We start from the raw sequence: 7,141 nt of genomic DNA, 5'->3' as shown, positions 1-7,141 counted from the left end.
ATCATTCCAGATGTTTGTGGAGTAATTAAATTAACAATAATGAAATGCCTCTTTTTAAAATAATAATAATAATAAAGCTTGCACTAGCTTAGAAAGACTACACCTTTCAATTGACTCACTATTCTTTCCTAATTTCCTGTCTATCAATTTTTCTCTTGGGACTGTCCAGAAGAAGACGCAAAGAGCACCCACCAACCCCCATACAGCCCAAACAATCTTGTCTTTTAAATATATATATATATTTAATGCTAGATTGGTTCCCCGCAGAGAAGGACAGAACCAGAAAATTGGGTCCCCTCACCTTAACAGAAATCAAAAGGAAGGTAAGCCTTTGAGTTTGTTGCATTACAGATTTTCCACCAGATGAAGAACAAAGGCAGAAAAAGCAGAGGAAATATATAATGGGGACTCTGCTGAGTAGGGCACACAACTTTTGGTGGCAATTCAGAGGCAATTAGTAGGAGCATGAAACCCAGCAGGAGTGACTCACTCATCTCTTCCACCTAGATTTCAATAGCAGAAATGCAGCTTAATGGCCTTTGGAAGAACGGGATGTAAGAGAAAGTAATGAGTGGGAGGGAAAAGCAGATCCAATTGGCCACACTCCTGCGGTTCCATTATCCTTGCATGCACTGCTATTGTGTGGCCTTCTACCATGCAGGGGCAGGTCTTATGCTGTTCCAGATGGGTGGAAAGAAGGAAAAGATGGGGAAGAATATATATTTCCACGGAGGTGATTTTCAAAAGACTCAAGAACCCACATACAAATGTGGCAACACTTTGCAGGTAGTAACAGCAGCTGGTTCTATGGCACCAGCCATAGAAGGCCTTTTGAAGGCCTTGGGAGAAGATCAGGGAGATAAGCAAGCACAAATCACAAGTGTTCATGCTGGACACTTATCCTGGCACATCCTTCTATCACAAAGGAAGACACAGGACCACTGGACTACAGGTAAACTAAGCTATAAACCTTCTTAAGAGAGGTTCTGTGTATTCCTGCATTAGATCCATGGGACGTATCTGCATTGGGCTTTTTGTCCTCCATCAGCATAGATTGAAATAAATAATCTGCACCGGATCTGATTTCCAGTCTGATATCAGTTAAATTATTCCAACTGGAACTTCCTGACTCAACTTTGGAGTAATGCCACCTTTCCCCCAGGAAATCTGAGAGTGGATATTATCTGGTTAATTGGAGAAAAGTGCTCTGAAAGCCCATTCTTCCTCCATGCAGATATTTGCCTTTTTGGACTTTCTTCCCCCTTCCTCCTAGTCTTTGTGCTCTTTGAGCACTCCCCCCTAGCATGATAGTACAAGAAAGAAAACCAAATGAAAGAAACTCACAACCAGTCCCAACTTATATACAAAACAGATGCTCAATTACAGTGTAGGCTCATGATCCTGCCTCAGACCTCGTTTGGATCTCGGCAGAAAAACAGACACAACAGTATCAAATAATCTGTTTTAGGAATTTGGAGTCAATTTCTAACTAATTCTGTTTTGATGAGAGAGAAGGAAGGAAGAGATGGGTTGGAAGGAAGGTGCACTCAAGATTTAGAATTCCACTCTGTACATGCCCAGTAGCCTGCATGCCCAGTTTTCCTGCTAGAGCACCAGACTTTAGTGTGTAAATAAAAGAGATGCAAGGGCTGAAGTCTCAGAAATATGCACCGATTTATCTTCAAAAAGGAATCGAAAAGGAATCCATCTCTTAAAAAAGAGTAGAAGAAGAGTTGGTTGTTATATGCCACTTTTTTTCTACCCGAAGGAGTCTCAAAGCGGCTTACAGTCGCCTTACCTTTCCTCTCCCCACAACAGGCACCCTGTGAGGTGGGTGAGGCTGACAGAGCCCTGATATCACTGCTCAGTCAGAACAGCTTTATCAGTGCCATGGTGAGCCCAAGGTCATCCAGCTGGCTGCTTGTGGGGAAGTGCAGAATTGAACCCAGCTCACCAGATTAGAAGTCCGCACTCCAAACCACTATACCAAACTGGCTCTCAAGAACAAGAAGTATCACTGGAAAAGAAATAATGCTATGGAAAGTTGAAGGCAGCAGGAAAAGAAGGCAACAGGAGGTGGATGACTCCATCAAGAAAGCTTTGCAGGAACTGAGCAAGGCTTTGAACATAGGATGTTTGGGAGGACATGAATTCATAAGTTCATCATAGATGAAATTTGATAGTGTTTGTCACACACACACACACGTTGAATCAATAACTAAATCTAAAAAGAAGTATCCCTAGCCTAACAATTCTATTATGTCCTTTATTTTATGGAACTCAATGGGTGAATAGCATCATCAAACCATTAATTTTAAGGGTGAATTAAAGGGCTGCTCAGCCTCAAAGGCATTCCCTCCACTTCATATCCCACTAATCAGGGGATGATGGGTTACTTCAGTAAAGGCCTTTTATTACTACATGCCTCGGTGAGCTCAGCTAGGCATGCCAGCCCACAAGTAGGACCTGGAGTTATCTCCAGAGTGAAGAGATAGGTTCTCCTGGACAAAATGCCTCCTTTGGAGGATGAACACCATAGCATTATACTCCAGTAATGTCCCACCCCACCCCACCTCAAATCCCATCCACTCCCAGCACCACTAGGGGTTACCGTAAGTCATGTAAGACACCGCTTAGCTTCTGAGATGTGATGAGATCAGGCTATCCTGAGCTATTCAGGAACTTTTCTGTACCAGCAGTGTCATGCTAGGTTACCACTGGGTATTTGTGGTGGTACAGTTTCCCCCACCACTTCTGCATCCACATGGGGGGGCATTTTTGCCAGCACACCCCACCAGCTCTGGAGTTCTGCCTCCAAATAAGGTAGCCGGGGCAGAAAGATTCCACTGCACTGGAAAAGTGGCCATTTTTCTGTTTATCACATTCCTAAATGTAAAAAAACCCACCTCAAGTGGCTCAGCAGTGCTGCACAGCATCACAAAGCTTGTCAGGGCATATTTTGTCCCTTCCAGGAAGCTATAATCAGGGAGGAATTGGGCCTGTATGGCCCAATTCTTCCCTTCCTGCAGGAGCCTCCCGCAATCAAGGTCCTGTTGCTACTCAAGGTAAAAAAGGAAACACAGATATATCTGCATTCCCTTGCCATAGGGCGATGGAGGACCTGAGTTAGGCTATGCCTGGGATGGGCCTACCTCACCACTGCCTACCTCATGCAGAACAAGGAATTTGCCCTGGTTCCAGACAAGTGGTAAGGCGGGGCTAATTCCCAGTATTAATTCCCAGGGCAGAATTGGTCCATGTGAGGGGCAGTCAGTTCTACTCCAGCACTAACAGCTACACAATACTCACTCAAAGTGTTTTGTTTCTACAGAAGTATGCACATGTTCCATGTGGCTAAACTAACAATTCCATTTATGTCCATTTTATCTGGTTGACTGGTTGTTTGTCCATAGGTGCATTTGAATCCAAATGCAAGTACTTTTCCACATGCATACTCGCACCCAACTCACCATGGCTTCCCTCCATCAATGGGACATAGATGCAAGAAAAATAACATTAGACAGTGATCAAAGGGAGATAGTGTGACAGCTTCTTATGTGAGTTGTTACATCCATGGGTTCAAAAGTGAACATGGATACTGGAAGTGATTTGAGCTCTTTAATTAGGAACCCAACATGTTACAATAAGAAACTGAACTGAACCAAATGGAACCAAGAAAACACACAGAAAATCCCAATTTATATACAACTAGCTTCAAAACCCGTTCCTAAGAATGGGCCCTGAAGGGGTCCCCTCCCCTGGCCCCTGGCCAGGCAGCTTAAGTTGGCTTTGGGCCGCAGCTCACAGCAAATTCAAGTGGGGTGCATCGGAGCTGGGCAGCTCATTAGCAGGCCCAAGACAGAGCTCCTTAGCAGGCAGTCAGCAGGCTGGGAAGCCCTCGTCAGCAAGGCAGGAGGCCCTCATTAGCAAGCCCTCCACCATGACCCTTTGCCCAGGGCCTTTTCACCTGCTGCTGGCTCCAGGAACTGAGGCGTCTGAGAGCAAAGAGGCTATAGTCCAGAGCCGGAGGGTGGGAGCCGCAGGGGCAGGGCCAATCAGGACAAAGCTGGCTGCACCCTGATTGATCCTATTCCAACTTGGACAGCCGGAGACATCGCACCCCCTACGCTGTTTCAGAAATATATAGAGAAACAACAATGGATAAGGATGGATCTTCCAGCCACTGCACATTATTGGTCAGTTTCCATTTCAACTGACTGGATTTGGCAGATGGGATCTAGCCATGCATTGGTCAATTACACTGTAAGCTACGAGCCCGCCTTGGACCTCAAGCTTGGTCCTCAGTAGGTCAAAAGGCACAACAAGGCATATTCATCTGGAAACAGAACTAGCCCTGGCTGAAAGTGATAGTTGGCTTGAGCATGCTGCCCTCACCTGCAAAGTTCCCTGTGAGTTGAATCACTAAGATCTTAACAGTGTAAACCACAAGCTTTGAAGGGCACCCAAAGCAATCATCAAGTATGTATTACAGGCAGCATTTTTAATGATAATACAACATGGAAACTTCTTTGGTCAATTATTTTGGGTTCTGACCGGTAGAGTGCAATATTTTGGCCTCACATCACCTATGTCCAATCCAAAGCAAAAGTCAGTCCAGCAATGAATCTAAAACCAACAGCCATTTAATGGGAAGCCGAGTACTAACTGGGTCCAATCCATCTTCTTTCCATTATAAATTGAGCATATAATTGAAAGCAAGCGCTGCAGCTCTGTAATATTTGGATGCCCTTTTTGAAAAGAAAGGGAGGGAGAAGGGTACTGACCATCTTTTTTTTCCTGGTCAAAAAGCATGTAATAGGAGTGTTTCTGAGAAATGGCTGCTTGAGTTTGGTATTTCTAGTGGATACACTCACATCCCTTAACAGAGTGTGCTCTTTGGGAACAAGCTGCAAATTGGACAGACCTGCTAAAAGTTCAGCCTGATTTGCTGAAAGGTTCATGAACTTTGATAAACCTGGACTCATTGTGAGAAAAAAGCAGCAAACCTGGCAAGTTCTTCTAGTGCCGATTTTCATTATCCACGCTTCAAATGTCATTGAAATGAGCTTGGGCCAATGGCACCGATCCTCCGTTTTGTATGCCTCTGTGCTCTAGCAGACGAGACTCAAAAGTATGACATGTTCAGCCAGGATCCTCTAATTTGAGGACAGGAGTTACTTCCTTACAAAAATAGCCAGTATCAAAATATCTGCTCAGGGGAAGCTGGCGTTGAGAAACAATGAGGGTTTTTCTGCAGAGGGAACCAAAACAAAAGGGGTAACCAGATAACTTTTTCACTTGGAAAACAGGGTGAAGTGACATCAGTAAATCTGGAAAAAATCACCTGAAAGACATGACAAATGTGCCCCACAAAAGCAGAAATTTAAAATGGAAACAATGAGCAGTAGGGATGATAAAGAGTCATGTGCAAGTGGCTGAAAGTCTGAGACTAAGAAATAAACACAGGACGGAGATACACTTGTGTGACATTTGGGACCAGTGTTGTTTGAAGCAATTATATTTAAAGTCACACTAGCATCCATTTCCCCATTCCTCTAGGCCAATGCTGGCAGGGGCTCATGAGAATTGTAGTCCATGCACATCTGGAGGACCACATGTTGACTACCCCTGCTCTAGGCTACAATCCCCTTTGGTGGTAGAGGAATACCGCCTCTCTGCCATATACATAAGGTGATGTAGGACTGAAGTGTTCCATGCATAGGAATGTTTGTGTGTGCACCTTTGTCTGCTGTGTGTGAGCTTGATATACACTCAGTTGACCACTGCTGGAAGAAGCAACTGAATGGGATAGAACCTAGACTCGGTAGGGGGTCCTTTGATGGTCACAGCTCAACAGAACTCAGTTACAAAGAGGAGACATAATTCAATAAGAACAGGATAGCACCAACAATAAACAAATTATGAACATTTCTCACTTATAATTCAAACCCCAGGCCTATTCCCTATAAAATGCCTCCCTGACCCATACGCTAAAATCCTTTTAGCGTATTCCTTTTCGGAATTTACTTCTGCAAATGCTGATGCCAAATACTCTCTGAATCTGCTTCTGCAAATACTTTGGTGAATATTTAACACTCCTGGTCATCAATGGGTGAATATTTAATGCTCATGAACCATCTAAAGGTTTTTCAACTGCATGCAAGAGGTTGGATCCAGCCAGCTTATTAATTCAATCTCAGCCAGTTCTCCTCCAAAACAGTCTGTCCATTAAGATCAAATAAGGTTACCAGATGTCCTCTTTTTTGAGGGCATGTCTTCTTATGTGTGTTTCCATATTCTTTGAGGCTCTTAAAAAAACTGATGAAAATGTCCTCTTTTGAGGTTGAAAAGTTAGGGATATTCCACATTAGTGGCAATCATCACAAGTTAAAGAGTACTTGTCATCTTGATCATTTATTTGAAGTAGTCAGTTGGGGAAATGGCCTCTTTGCTTCTCTAAGACCATTTATGCACTGGAAATTTCACTGCCCCAGCTCTCATGCAGGAATAAAAATCGGGGGCGGATGAGGTGCATTGGGCCAAATGCTCCCCCGTGTGGGTGCAGAAAGAAGTGGGGCAACCTGCCATGACTATAACTCCAGCCTGCAGCCTGGCATGAAACCTCCAGTGAATTAACGGCCTAAATATGGTAACCCTAGATCATATGATTCCCAGAAGAGCTCTTCTGGTAGTCCCAGTGGAGAAGTTGCTGGAATCCGACAGAGGATTTACTATCTGGCAACTTCCATGTGACACATGCGGCAACCAAATTCTGGCACACTCTGAAAGTTGACTTCCAGGAACCATCAATCAGACACAATAGAATTTAGTAAATTTGATGCTAATTTATGTCCGTTTGTTAAGCCTAGCAAGAAAGATGTGTTTCCACTGCTCATGCTAAATTTGAATTCCGAAATTTACAGAGCAACCCCGTCCCATGCCTGCACCACAGTGGCCAGCCACTGTGTAACTAACAACAGTGCTAGTCTGTTCCCTATGAGAACAAGGTTGGCCATGGCCAATGGACCAAGTCAGTGGATTCTCAGTGTTTTTGGATTGTAAGTAGAATAGCGTCTATAGCAACTGCACCACAGCGGTCAGTGGAGGTGTTGTGTGGAGGTGGAGGCACTATAATAAATGA

This window comes from Paroedura picta, chromosome 9 (genome assembly GCF_049243985.1).
Source record: "Paroedura picta isolate Pp20150507F chromosome 9, Ppicta_v3.0, whole genome shotgun sequence".
In the NCBI taxonomy this organism is placed as follows: Eukaryota; Metazoa; Chordata; class Lepidosauria; order Squamata; family Gekkonidae; genus Paroedura; species Paroedura picta.
The sequence above is the reverse complement of the archived record's forward strand: the minus strand, read 5'-3'. Positions refer to the sequence as shown.